This window comes from Schistocerca americana, chromosome 3 (genome assembly GCF_021461395.2).
Source record: "Schistocerca americana isolate TAMUIC-IGC-003095 chromosome 3, iqSchAmer2.1, whole genome shotgun sequence".
NCBI classification, from domain to species: domain Eukaryota; kingdom Metazoa; phylum Arthropoda; class Insecta; order Orthoptera; family Acrididae; genus Schistocerca; species Schistocerca americana.
In genome coordinates, this window is record NC_060121.1 from 903523744 (window position 1) to 903538872 (window position 15129).

Sequence of the window (15129 nt, forward strand, 5' to 3'; positions counted from 1 at the left end):
ATACTGTCATCGTCTTTGAGATGTTAGGTATCGCTGTACTAGTTAGGCTACCAAAAATTAGTTACATTTTGTTAATTCATTTCAAGTCGATATTGTCGTTTCTGGCGTTACACTGAAGAGTATTTTATGTATTCTACTGGTAAATACTTGTCAAACTTCCCCCTTTCACATGACCCACGAATTGAACAGCGAAATACATTCCATCGAAAACTTACACTCGCCGAGATATACAAGAAGCTCCGTTTCATTCTTTCTCACTGTAAAAGACAAGAGAAGTGTAACGAGAAATTTGACAGTGTTCACCGTTATTGAAACGAAATGATATTTTCGGGTGCAAGTGACTTGACAGACTTGCCAAAAACGCGCAGATTTAAGTTACGGAAGTTCTTGCAAACCATAGTTTTTGCTTTGAGCAAATGACTGAATGTTTAAATTTCAAATGTTCATACGAAGGACACTAACATGTTCCTTTACCAGTCTTGATGAATAATATCTGAAGACAGCAACAGATAAACCGTTAAGGTACGGGTCGTTTTGTCACTAATCATCATTCATTTACCCGTGCATTGAATGTCAAACTTGTACGTAACATGGTATTATAATGAGCCAGATGCAACCTTATCCAACACTCATTTATTCTTCTAATTATATCACGGCTGATAGTGGTTCGCTGCTTAAACACATAACACTGAATTTATGGAATAAGTACATGATTAATCACGATCCCTTCAGCACGGTAATTGCAATTAAGTATAACAGATTTGAGTGGGGCAGCTTAGGAATGGACGAAACGCAAAATCTCATCGCATGTATGTGGAAACCCCGATACACTGTGACCGAGCGAGGTGGCGCAGTGGTTGGCACACTGGAGTCGCATTCGTAAGGAAGACTGTTCAATCCCGCGTCCCGCCATCCTGATTTAGGTTTTTCGTGATTTCCCCTTAAATCGCTCCAGGCAAATGACGGGATGGTTTCTTTGAAAGGGCACGGCCGACTTCCTTCTCCGTCCTTCCCTAATCTGATGAGACCGATGACCTCGCTGTTTGGTCTCTTCCCCCAAACAACCTAACCCAACTCTATGCAATATGGAATTGATCACTAGGTGGCACAACAGTCGGATCCAACAACATAAATTGAAGGCCAGGAGTACTGTGTTGTCGGAAGTGTAGCAGTAACAGTAAAATGGATGAGTGAGGAGAGCTAAGTGACTTCGAACAGCGTTAGTCATTCGGTGTCACTTGTGTAACAGATCCATTAGGGACATTTCGACGATTCTAAGGCTGTCGAAGTGAAGTGTTGGTGTTGTGGCTGTGGGGTGGAAACGGACAGACCTAATGTACTGACTGTTTCGGATCGTAGAACATTGCGGAAGGTGGTCGTAAGAAAAAGCACGAATCAGACGAAGGATTCACTTGTGAGTTCGAAAGTGCTCCCAGCAGCTCATGTAGCACAATGACTGTGAATAGTGTTAAGAAGAATAGGGTGCAGTGGTAGAGCGGCTCCTTGTAATTCTCGCATTTCTGTAATCAGTGCGAAGTGACACACAAAAGAGCGAAGCCACTGAAAAGTCGATGAGTGGAAACGAATGATTTGGAGTGATGTATCACGGTATACATTGTAGCAACCCAATGGAAGACTTTGGGTTTGTGCGAATGTCTGGAAGACGTCGCCTGCCGTCATGTGTAGTGGAGGTTGGGTTGTTTCGGGGAACAGACGAAACAGGGAGGACATCGGTCCCTCAGATTGGGGAAGGACAGAGAAGGAAGTCGGCCGTGCCCTTTCAAAGGAATCATCCCGCCATTTGCCTGGAGCGATTTATGGAAATCACGGAAAACCTAAATCAGGATGGCTGGCCGCTGGATTGAACCGTCATCCTCCCGAATGCGAGTTCGTTGTGCTAACCACTGCGCCACCTCGCTCGGTCATGTGTAGTGGCAAACAGTGAAGTACAGAAGAAGCGGTGTTGCTATGTAGTGGTGTTTTCGTAGTTAGGGCGTGCCCCCTTACTGTGTTTAAGAGAACGCTAAATGTGGGACGATATGAACACATTTTATAGCACTGTGCATTGCGTAAAGTGGAGGAACAACTCGGAGACGATGATTGTATCAGCTTGACAATGCACCTTGCGTGAAAGTAGCATGTGTGCGGCAATGGTTTGTGGACAACAACATCCGTGAAATGTACTTGCTTGCCCACAATAGCGACCTGAACCCAGTAGGACACCTTTGGCATGAGTTAGAACGTCGATTTTGCTCTAAACCCCAGCGTCCAATATAACTATCTTCACAGGATTCGGGTTTTGGAGGAACAGTGAGCTGGCATTCCTCTACAGACATTTAGACACATCATTGAAAGTGTCCCCAGCAGATTTCAAGCCGCCATAAAGCCGAAGGACTGACACATGCCATATTAATGTTCTCAAATAGATGTCCGGATAGTTTTGATGAGATGATAAATAATCTGCTCAGTAAAAGTTTTGCAACATCTACATCTCTAAGATTCAACGGGAGCAAGGAATGAAATAATAATTTTTATGAAAATTATGAGAAAAGTTCTGTATGAAGTAAACACAAAACTACCTATAACAACAACAAAGGCACTTTTTTCACATCTGTGAAATCAAAATCTGTTTGCTGACAAACATCTTGTACTGTTACTTTAAATGCGAACATTTTAGGTTATGCTTTACCGTGACTGTTATTGACATTAAATGAAACAACAAGTTTACTGTAACCAGTCACTGTTTATTTATCTCCAAAGGCTTAAACCTTTGAAACAAGTCGTGGAGGTAAATAAACAGTGACTGGTTACTGTAAACTTGTTTCATTTAATCGTGTACCGTATTGCTCCAGCTCGTGCATTGAAACACACTTCGATCCTCCTTGTCAAGTTGTTCACAAGGTAATCAAAACGATGCTGACGAAGCCTCGCCCACTCTTCCAATGTGGACCGTCTTAGGTTTCTTGCGACAGCTGCAGGTTTGCAAGTTTTAACTAGCCCCAGCAGATGTCAGCAGATACCGCAAGCCTTCCTTGTCGGTTGTTCCAAGCTCCCGGAGGAATTTGTTTACGAAAGCGGAGGTATATATTGATGGTGCAAACGGCTCTGAGTACTGTGGGACTTAACTTCTGAGGTCATCAGTCCCCTAGAACTTAGAACTACTTAAACCTAACTAACCTAAGGACATCACTTACACCCATGCCCGAGGCAGGATTCGAACCTGCGACCGTAGCGGTCGCGCGGTTCCAGACTGTTGCGCCTAGAACCGCTCGGCCACCCCGGCCGGCATATATTGATGGGTTACCGTACTTAAAGACGAACACACCGTCGAAATGCTGACCGTGCCAACAGGTTTGAGGACACTGTCCGGATACAGCTCAGCCCTCACATCACACTCAGTGGTGATGAGTGACGTCCCGCATCTATACATGATACACGCCGAAATGTGGCTGATCCCTTTCCGTGATGAATCCGTGGCATTGCTGTGCTGAAACATGCATCTGTACCTACCTACCTCCACACTTTTGCTACTAGAATATCAAGCATCAGACAAAATTCTGCTCTTGTGGGCAATGAGAACGCCAAGTGCTTCCTTTTCCAACCACGGTGTTAGTGGTTCGCAGTAATATTCGTAATGCATGCCTAGAGGACAAATTACCTTGTGAAGATCGTAGCGTGCTATCAGGGTTGATGTAGGCTTCTCAGTTGAGGCAAAATCACACAGCACACTTAGATAACTGAGCACATCGTTTCCGCGGTTTAGGTAGCCAATAACAAGAGTCATCATCTTGTTAAAACGTTTTTACTACGGTTTTCTGGCATCTTCAGGAATATTAGGGAAAATGTGTCATGTAAAGTAGTATGTATCGCAATATTGTAACTCTGGATCATGATGCGCCTTATAGCTTATGCTCTATTTTGTCTATTTTTGCTTCCTAATATACGTATAACTACAAAAATGTGGTTCTGCCTGGAGGAAAGACAATTTTTTCTTTTTTAACAAGCAGACATATTCCCACGAAGTTTACCATCGTCAGTGGATTTACTTATTTTGTCAAATAACATAGAAATATATTTTTGATAATAATATTTAACAGTTTTGAGTTCATGGGATTTACTTTTATGAAACTACTAGCAGAGAAACCCGGCCTTACCAACGTATTTATTTATAGTTGTGCGTGCACGCCCGTTCCATGCGGCGTCTCGCTTTAGGCTTAACGTTTATGACGTCATTTTTCCTGAACTATGTATCATATACTGATATCCTTTTGTAGGTCCATTTAACGGCATAAATGTATACTGCCTACAGTATGTGTTGCGAATGGAGTTAGTAATGAAAAAGTAATAAATTATAACGTGATACCTCGTGCTGTACTTGTAATGCATGAACAGCGGAAAAGAAGTAATAGATAAACATTTCCATTTCACCATCTTGTTTGGGTCGTCAGCTAGATAATATGTGTTAAGTTGATTGTAAGTCGCTAAGTGCACCCCCACCCCCTTTGATAGGAGGAGGTTTCTTGCCTCGACAGCGATTGTCGCCTGATCTGACAAAAAGGTATATGCACACCAAGTTTGGTTCAAATCTGACCACTGGTTTAACATTAGACGTGTATTAAACCTTTTCTGCTAACCCAGTCGACACACACACACACACACACACACACACACACACACACACACACACACACACACATACAAACGCACAAACACACACAAATACACAGATTGAATTATACATTTTTACAGTATCTAATGGATTAATATAACAATATTAACAGAAAAATATATGTCTTACTATTACATAGTGATGATTATGTGGCTGCCTCACACGTGCAGTATAGGTGATGTTTTGCTTCAGATTATCATCTGCAACAAACTAAGATTTTTAAATGTTATGTTACGCATTTTGTTCAGTAAGATAGATGTGTTTCACAGAAGTGAAGATGAAAAGGTGCTTATAGCTCTTAAGCTGTGGACTTTGGGGCCAATGTTTACTCTACATTTTTTTCTTTCTTTTCTTTTCATTGGTCCATACTACATCCTCCCAAAATATGGAAAGCAAAGAGCTTGCAGTAGAAGAGGTTCTCTATCAGAGGTGTCGCTTATAACTTTCGACTCTGTTATATCCGGGCCACGGACCTTTTCCTCAAATTGATACATTTAACCTTCTCCATCTTCCCTGAAATTCTGTCACATTATCACGGAACCACCCTCTACATCAGATAGATCAGGATGCTTCCCAAACTTCTGTTACAGTACGTGTCATGACGCATCTCCATCGACGAACGCGACTGCTGCACACAAGTTATTTATTGTTTATTTAGCCAGACCAGATTAGGACTCTCTCATAATGGACTAGGAACAACTCATATAAAAAAACCTACAAAAACTTTTTCAGTTTCTATGCATGGTTCTGGGTCACATACATACATACATACATACATACATGTGACAAATTGCTATGAGAACAACTATAGTTTCCAAGAGGAATAATAGTAGTCAATAATAATAATAATTGGTATTAATAGTAATGATAATACAACAACAACAACAAAAATTATAATTATAATAACAGAAGATATGAAGAATAAGAAAACATTAATTAGTTTAATACATCTGAAATAATATTTGTATCATCATAAACATAAGTGATAATGAAACAGGAGAAAACTGAAGTGGTAATGACAGCACCCCTTAAGAAAGAACATACTTTCAGTAGTGGACTCTGTACATAACAGTGAGGGATTTTTACTGGGAGAGAGAAGGGGTTGACAAGAATGAGCTGGAGACAAGTATATGGAAGGGAGAGCCACTGTGATGTAAAGTGGACCATTTGCTGTCTTTTGAAGTGTGAAAGGAATTTTTTCTCTCCTATTTTGGGGAAGATCTTTGTAAAGTAGCATTCCTGATACAGAAAACGATTTTGACAGGTGGCGTTGTTATGTAGTGATATAAAATGGATTTTATTTTATTGGGCTCGAGTATTAATGCTGTACTACTCAGACATTAATGTAAGAGTTGAAGATTTAGTTATCTTCAATTTATCTCCAGTTCGTCTGTAACGATAGAAAAGGCGATATTGCGAACACGGGGTACAATTAGAGTTGCGCCCAACAAAAACTACGGTTCGGTAGTTTTGATGCACCGCATAAATGCCATAGTAAATGGTAGCACTACCGGCTGTAATGGTAGCCGACGACTTCTCTTCCTTAGTTTTGTTTTGTTTGGCTGTTTGTTTTGCAGGTAATTAGAACCACACATCATTCAGTGTTAGTCAAGTGTGTATTTTATATTGTTATAAAATATGTATCGCATTTTATAGGTAATAAAAATTAGTTAATCGCTTAACTCTTGCGCTTTTATGTAAGCAAAGCAGTTACTTTTGATGCAAGTACAGTTCACAGGCACAAACATAAAAATATATGTACAATTTTTTATTTTATTTTATACTCAATACAATATGCTTCATCATGATCAAAGGCAAGAGTTTTCTCTTAGTATTGATAAATGCGAAAGTCCTTTAAGAATAAGATAAACATGTCTTACATAATTTTCACAAAGCACTGAAGTGATTTTTGATAGATTTTTGTTTTGCAGCTTTTTAATTTTACTTTTTATTGGAAAAGTTACGTTTTATAGCGGTATGCGATAAATCTGTATTGTTTTCTTTATTTTTGCTTCAGCAGCCCTATGTTTCACGTTACGTCAACGGTTTTCTAATAAAACCTGAATCAAACATTGATAGTTTCAGTTTTGCCATAAATAACATTTACTTCAAGTAACAGGCAGGAGGATAATTTAGTATAACTAGAATGTTCCCTATGTGATCTAATCCTTTATATATCCTCATTTAGTTTCTAGACAGTTAACCACTTCTTTAGTATAACCGCATTCAGTTTATAGACAGTTAACCGCATACCTTTTAGATGAATCTAGTAAGACACTGATCGGATGTGTAAGGAAAATGATCGTTATAAGGTAACGCCCTATAGGTACATAACAAACCTAACGTACAGGTAACACGGGTATGACGTTCACTGACAAAAGCTACTAGAAAATGTGCCGTATTCTACGCTTACTTACGATAGTCTGTGGTAGTCTACGGTGGTCTGACAGTTCTACGATTATCAGACTGTAGCCATGACAATAGCGAACGTTAAAAATGTGTTGCTGACAAGTATACATACTCAGTTCCAGCGAAATGAGCTGTGTTACGATAAAGCCCTTGGTGAATAGGATCAAAATAAACAAGTATGGGAAGTGTTAGTGATTCTACGAATTACTTGTTTCAGTTTACGGAGTGAGGGCGACACCTTATTAAGGACTCCAGCCGTGTATTCTATCCAGTCTAAGTTCCCGAATTTTCCTCATACCGCTGGATGTTTGTAATTCCATCGCTCATCAGTCTATTTAAGGTTTACACTCATTAATAATTCATGTAGGTATTTTCCATCTTTGTAACTAAGTGAAAGGCAATTTACTTTTTCCCATTCACGTTTCGCTTCTATGTTTGTTTTTATATATATTATGAATGCATTATGTAGTAGTTACAAATATGTTATTACGTTTCGTTTTCTCTCGTTTTCCTCTTATCTTTTATACTATAAGCAACTTCTGTAGCACAAATTTCGTGAGGTTAGATTATCGCTTGGTCTTTCTTACGATATCCACTGTTGCTAGTCCATGAGAGCTTGTTGTCCTAGAGACGTGTTTATGCAGACCCAATGTTCCAGACGACTTGTTTCCGTTATTTTTACAGCCAAATTTATTACAACACTTCACTTGCACTTTTCATTGTGCGTTGAACATTTGTGTGTTTACAGTGTGTAGTGTTGCCCTCTGTCGCTGTGTTTTTATCTTTCGTCTTTTGTTTTATGTTGTGTGTGCAATTTTATATTTTCGTTTGTTTTGTGTGTGTGTGTGTGTGTGTGTGTGTGTGTGTGTGTGTGTGTGTGTGTGTGTTCAAAAATGGCTCTAAGCACTATGGGACTTAACATCGGAGGTCATCAGTCCCCTAGAACTTAGAACTACTTAAACCTAACTAACCTAAGGACGTCACACACAGCCATGCCCGAGGGTGGATTCGAACGTGCGACCGCAGTGGTGCGGTTCCAGACTGAAGGGCCTAGAACTGCTTGGCCACACCGGCCGGCTCCGTGTGTGTGTGTGTGTGTGTGTGTGTGTGTGTGTGTGTGTGTGTGTGTGTGTGTTCAAAAATGGCTCTAAGCACTATGGGACTTAACATCGGAGGTCATCAGTCGCCTAGAACTTAGAACTACTTAAACCTAACTAACCTAAGGAGGTCACACACAGCCATGCCCGAGGGTGGATTCGAACGTGCGACCGCAGTGGTGCGGTTCCAGACTGAAGGGCCTAGAACTGCTTGGCCACACCGGCCGGCTCCGTGTGTGTGTGTGTGTGTGTGTGTGTGTGTGTGTGTGTGTGTGTGTGTGTGTGTGAGTGAGTGAGTGAGTGAGTGAGTGAGAGAGAGAGAGAGAGAGAGAGAGAAGGGGGAGAGAGGGAGAGAAAGAGAGAGAGAGGAATGTTAATTAATTATTTATTCTGGTTATGTTTCGCATTTCTCTTTGTTATAGTTTCAGTTGCTAACATGAGAAGTGATTTACTGGTTTTGTTGATTGAGTCAATAACTACTTTCTTTTTCATTTCGAGTGCTCTTTGTACATGATAGTTTTCCTGTAATGTCAGGAACTTCTTATTTAATTGTTCACTGTAATAATTTTCATGTCCTATCCTATGTTGGATGGTACGTGTCCACGTTTTATCAGGTGTTTGGCAGAGGTACAATGGCTATTTTCTTACTTCCAGCTTCTTGAATGTTCTTTATACGTACACAGTTTTGAAAGTCTTTCCTGTTATCCCCAGTTAGCATTCTAACTGGTATATATCTGCTCATTGGCGTTTGTCTAGTTTGTCTATTGTTGTTTGTAAATGTGACTGGAGTGTTTCTTCTTCTGTGAGCAATGCGTATTTCCTGTTACTTAAGTACACTTGTTATTCTGTGTGTTAATAACAATTATTGAGCAGATGTAGAGATACGTACTATAATTGTGTGGCAATGTCGCAGTGGCGCTGTGAAATAAAACAATTCTTTAGGAGGGAACTGTAGTCAGTGCAGTCGACGTGCCACCCACAAGCGGTGCTTGCGAGCTTCAGAGGACATTCCGTGAAACGCGAGAGGCACTGCAATCAAGAATGGCGTTCTAAATAGGGCGCGAATGGGCGAAAGCGGCTTACGCGCGCCGCGTTCGCCGGCGCAGAGTAATATTCGGAATACCGCCCGCGAGGACACGGTTTAATATCTCCTCTCGCCGGCGCGGACGGGAGACGAAAATAAATCGCAAATCTCATACGGCGCGCATCTGCCTGCAAGGCGCGCGCGCTGCGGGAAAAGCTTTTAGGGGAAGAGGCTGACTGAATGCCGGTCGTGTGTCGGTGTGTGCAGGACAGCAGCCGCAGCAGCAGCAGCAGCAGCAGTTGAGCCATGGTCCGCCCCCAGACGCAGCTTGAGGCGCCGCCCCCGGCGAGGACCCACCGGCCGACGTGCCCGCCTCTCGTGCTCGCCGCGGTGCTGGTGTTGGTCGCTGCCGGTAAGTGATTGCTGCCGCCTCCGCCGCGGCGCTCGTCCGTGTCTGGAGGCACCTTGTATGCTTGCTCTCTTACACTATATAGTGTGCAACTTACCTTACAATGATGTGACGAAAATCTTGTTATGTGTCGGACCTCTTTAGCCCGGCGTAAAGCCCCAATTGGACGTGGCATGGATTCAAGAAGTCCCCCTCTTGTCCAGAATGTTCTTCAACCCAATGGCTTAAAACTGTCGCCCAGTGACGTGATCACTGGGGAACGTGAAGTCCATTGATTACTGCAAACACTCTCCAAGTGACCGAACATATCCATTTCCAATCAATGATCGGTGCTCCCACCCTCACTCTGCACTTGGGTCCTGATCCTGCTTCATGAAGGTCAATGGGTGTCACACGGATAAAGAGCATGGCCCACCAGAAATGCTTTCTGGCTAGTTTGCCATTTATAAACACATCAAGGCATCCCCCAGCAGGCAAAATCTCCACAAGTCTTTTCATCCTATCCCAAGCCTTCTGCTCCTTTGGTCTGAGTTCGTGAAACTTTGCTGGTTCTTTCTCAGTTTGAAGTACAGTGTCTCAACAATGTTCCTTTTCTTCATCAGGCAATTGGTGAAACTGAGTGGACAATTCAAAGTTTCAAGGAAAAATTGACGGCAGCAATGCAGTCTTCTATTGGTGAAGCCACTCTAACAATTTTTTTAGTACGTACATAGTGACGTCTGTCACTGACAAAGTACTGCCATAACGTCTCCATGGCAAGTAACTTCGAACCATCCTCCATCTTATTTGGCTGCAACAACATCTACAGTTTCTGCCATAATGATGTAGCTTCCATAAAGGAAACCTGGCACAGGTGTGGATGTTCAGATGGCACTTGGGATGGATCACTGCCCATCACGAGAACACAGGGCTGCCACTTTACATTAATACTGATAGATTCACCAGTGGGGCCACCAAAACCAGCTGTAGTGCATTCACTTGGGCTGACCATAATCAGAACCCATGAATGCCATATATGCCATCTCCTCCTCCTCCTCCCCCACTACCATCTCAGTACCTGCAGTAGCAGCAGCAGAAGCAGCAGAGGACCCAATCGATTCCATCTAACCGCAGCCCACACCATCAAAGAGGCACCACCAGCTTGTTGGCAACTTTGATCAATTTATTTGTAGGGTCTGCGCCACATTCGTACCTCTGGTGTGCGTACTGTAAGACCTTCAGTACACACACCATCAGATTATTTCACTTGTCGCTCTAACGAAGTATGAGAGTGTCAGCAATATGTCTTGTGGTCTTATGGCTCAATGGCTCTGAGCACTATGCGACTCAACTGCTGAGGTCATCAGTCGCCTAGAACTTAGAACTAATTAAACCTAACTAACCTAAGGACAGCACACAACACCCAGCCATCACGAGGCAGAGAAAATCCCTGACCCCGCCGGGAACTGAACCCGGGAACCCGGGCGTGGGAAGCGAGAACGCTACCGCACGACCACGAGATGCGGGCTCGCGGTCTTATCGTGGCGTGTTTATCTTCTGCCGTTAGGTCAGACGATAGAAATGCCACTTGCACGCTTAGAGTAGCAGGTGACCAACTTTAAACAGAACTTGATTAATTTTCACACACATTTATTGAAATAATAACAAGCACATAAATTACTTAACATGGTTCTGGATGCTATTTACAATTGACAATCTGAAGTTCCTTTGGTACTGGTACGTTAATCTTATTCTCACATACATCTCTCATACTTGACAAAAGTGTCTATACCTTCATGGCTATGTACAGGAATATGGTAATCTTATTAGTCGAGGACTGAAACTTGACTATAGACTGGTACAGACAAATGTAGAACTTTTACAGACTGGTGTAGACAAATACAGACTGACTAATTGGAGGTCTGTACACTCGTTATGATACCTCGTACATTCATGTATCACTGCTCGAGTGTGTTCCTCGAGGAGAAAAGGTTCTACGTTAGCGGCAATCTCATTGGTTGCTTTACATATTAATATGCGGATCGGCGGAAGCAGAATTTGGTCCGTCTCTATGGCAGCGCCATCTCGTAGTGCAGAGATGGACGAGCGCTGCGCCTGCGCTGTTGTGCTTTGCGGGGCGCGCTCTAGTGGGAAAGTTGTGTACGCGCTGACTACGCGGGACTATGTACACAACAGTACCATACCAGCAGCTCTTACCAACTGAAATCGTGACTCATCTGACCATACTGAAAGTGAGACACACGCTTGAAATGGCATGGGGCTTTATTGAAAATAGGAAAGACCACATAATGACCAACAGATGGTGTTAGTGGTACAAAAGCATGAGAAATTGCAGTCGGATGTAATCTTATAGCACCCTTAATGAGATCGAACGTTCGCAGTAGATTTGTGACTTCAAGTAACCCAACAACCAATAATCACGTGGATTGAGATCTGGGGACCTGAGAGGTCAAGTATGATTGGAGTGTCGGCTTAGCACATCGTTCTCACAAAATGATGTGCGAAGAGCTCTTTCACACATTTAGCAAAATGGGCTGCAGCGTCATCCTGGATAGAAATCATACCTTCTAGCAGATGTGTATCAGTCAGGGTAGGAATGATGCGATTCTGTAACATACAAGCATACCTTGCACCCATCACGCCGACAGATTGAAAAGTAGCACCCCGCATTTCCTCATGGAAAAGGGGTGAAATCACGAGTGGTCTGGGAAATCCACTCCACATTGTGACTTTTTAGTCATGCACAATTCTAACATTTTCGGTGGCCCAATTTCTGCAGCTGTGGGTGTTGACAGACCCTCAGAATGTGGGAACATATTTCCCAATTCTTTGAACTGGTCATACCGGAAATTCTCTCCACGTCGCAGAATCGGTGGCTAACAGTTCCTGATGACGCTCGATTTTGTACGGATAGCTTCGGGGTGTACGCCTTAAAGTCCAAACAGTTGTGCGTGAAAAGCCAGTGCGACATGCGACTTAACAAGTGCTGACTTCACCATGCGGAGATGTACGCCCACTCTCCATTTCTCCCTGAACTGCCCGGACAGCAGTAGGACTTGCGTCCGGTTGCTTACAACGGGATCGAACATCTAAACAACCTGTGGCGTTGAACTTTGTGATCATTTTCTTTATGGCGACACTTGACACGGGACCTTTACCCCTTCAAATACCCTTCTTCCGCAGACAGGATCGTAAGGCTACAGTAGCGGATTCTCCTTTCTGATAGTAAAGCTTCACTACCTTTTCTGGTAGAGTCGCCATGCCGCGATTGCTAGTACAACTGACTCCCTCTCTTTTTTTCTTTATTGTTATTTTATACCTTCACAAAAGGTAGGCCGGCAGCGGCCTGACCACGCCGCTCTTCTGCCTCGGAAAAAAATCATACAAGAAACATGAAGACATAAAAACCGATGTTCATGCAAGATAAAAACAGGAGACAGACAAATGAAAAAGAAATGAAGTCGTTCACGGAAGGCACTGGTCGCACAAGGAATGTCAGCTCAGTGCACAAGTGTAGACAGACGGTTGAACACGTGAACGTAGGAGCACTGACAAAGAAACACCATTGCACTAACACGAAGAGAAACACTAATAAAATGATGGCGATCTTCGGCGCGCGATAAACACACTGTTGCACGAAAAAAGGGGGGCTGCCACAGGGAAATACGGGAGGGGAGGGGGGAAGGGGGTGAAGGTCGCCAGCTGGGGAGAAAATGGGAGGGAGAGGGGAGAGTTTATGGGGGGTGTGGAAGCCCAGGGATGGGGGAGGAGAGGGAGAGAGGAGTGAGGAAGTGAGGAGGGAGAGAAGGGAAAGAGGGTGCCCTGGAGGAAAACGTAGGAGGAGGAAGGGGAGGATTAAATCTGGTAGGAGGGGTAGATGAAGGGGACGAGGGCATCACCCGGGAGGGGGAGTTGGCGGAAGCCACGTTGGGCAAGGGTATGGAGTGTGGCAAGATGGAGAGCGGGTGGGATGCAGGTGCACAGGAGCGGCAGTGGACGGGGGTGGGAAAGGATGAGAGAGACAAGCGGGTGAGGGGAATCAAGTTTACGGGAGGTGTAAAGGATCTGTATCCATTCAAGGAAGAGGAGGACGTATGGGAATGGAATGAAGTCGATCTGTGTGGGGACTCCCTCTCTCACCACACCTCATTTTATATGCGATTGTGTTGCTCTGTCACTGACGTTTTCTTATCCAGTGCCATCTGTTGAACAGTTTTTGCACTCGTTATAGGTTTCAATAACAGCCCGTGTCCTTGCAGCAATGTGTTTCAATATTTACCTCCCTACCTACATTATTCCGTGAATTAGTGCATTTTCAAATATTAATGGACTTTTGGATCATCCTGTACATCAGCCATTAGTCACCCCTTTAAAAGAACACACTGGTCTCTTTGAAGCGCTGTAGGTTACGAGGACTGGTACCATGTGGTCATGTGGGCCTCTTCAGCTGATATGTCGTGGCAGTAAACTGGTATCTATTTGTGGTACTGGTATAGTACGATGGCCTGACATTGAGACGTGACATTATGGTAGAAAGGAGTCGTCAGGTTTGAAAGTGGTCAGGATCACACTGCTCACGGGATGCACAATATATGTATATTAATGAGCAGTATAAATGTTGTCGTACAATCGCGAATGAAGTATTGTTACCCCGGTTAAATAAGCTTAAAATGAGTTCGAGACTCCGTCCGGCATACAGTTTTAATCTGCCAGGAAGTTTCATATCAGCGCACACTCCGCTGCAGAGTGAAAATTTCATTCTGGAAACATCCCCCCAAGCTATGGCAAAGCCATGTCTCTGCAATATCCTTTCTTCCGGGAGTGTTAGTTCTGCAAGTTGCGCAGGGGAGCTTCTGTGAAGTTTGGAAGGTAGGAGACGAGGTACTGGCGGAATTGCTGCTGTGAGGATGGGTCGTGAGTCGTGCTTGGGTAGCTCAGCTGGTTGTACCGAATGGCGCAATGGCTAACGCACCCGCCCAGTAAACATGAGATCCCGAGTTTGAATCCCGGTCCGACACGCATTTTTGCCGGCACGGTAGCTTAGGGTGTTCGGTCAGTGGGCTGCTCGCCCTCTGTAATAAAAAACTGAGTAAAGGAATCTACGATCAACTTGAACGGATGTCTTGTGACGTCCGCGGAGACCAAACACAACGGACAATGCGGAACAAAATGAAAAAACAAAGAAAAAGAAAAAAAAGTTGGTAGAGCACTTGCCTGCAAAAGGCAGAGGTCCGGAGTTCGAGTCGTGGTCCGGCACACAGTTTCACTCTGCTAGTAAGTTTCAAGCTTAAATTACTAGAAATTCTGATGTCACTAATTTGATTTCGTTATACGAGTACAAACGCTTTTCTGTGAGAAAAAATTTCGAATTCTCCAAACAAGATTCTGCGTTCCTACATAAGTTCAGTCCAGAGCCTATCAGTGCTATTTTTAATCGATAAAATCCAAAGACTAACTTGAAAAGGTAATATTCTCGTCCACTGCAGTGCTGGTAGAGGAAATGTTCAAACGACTTCGCTCC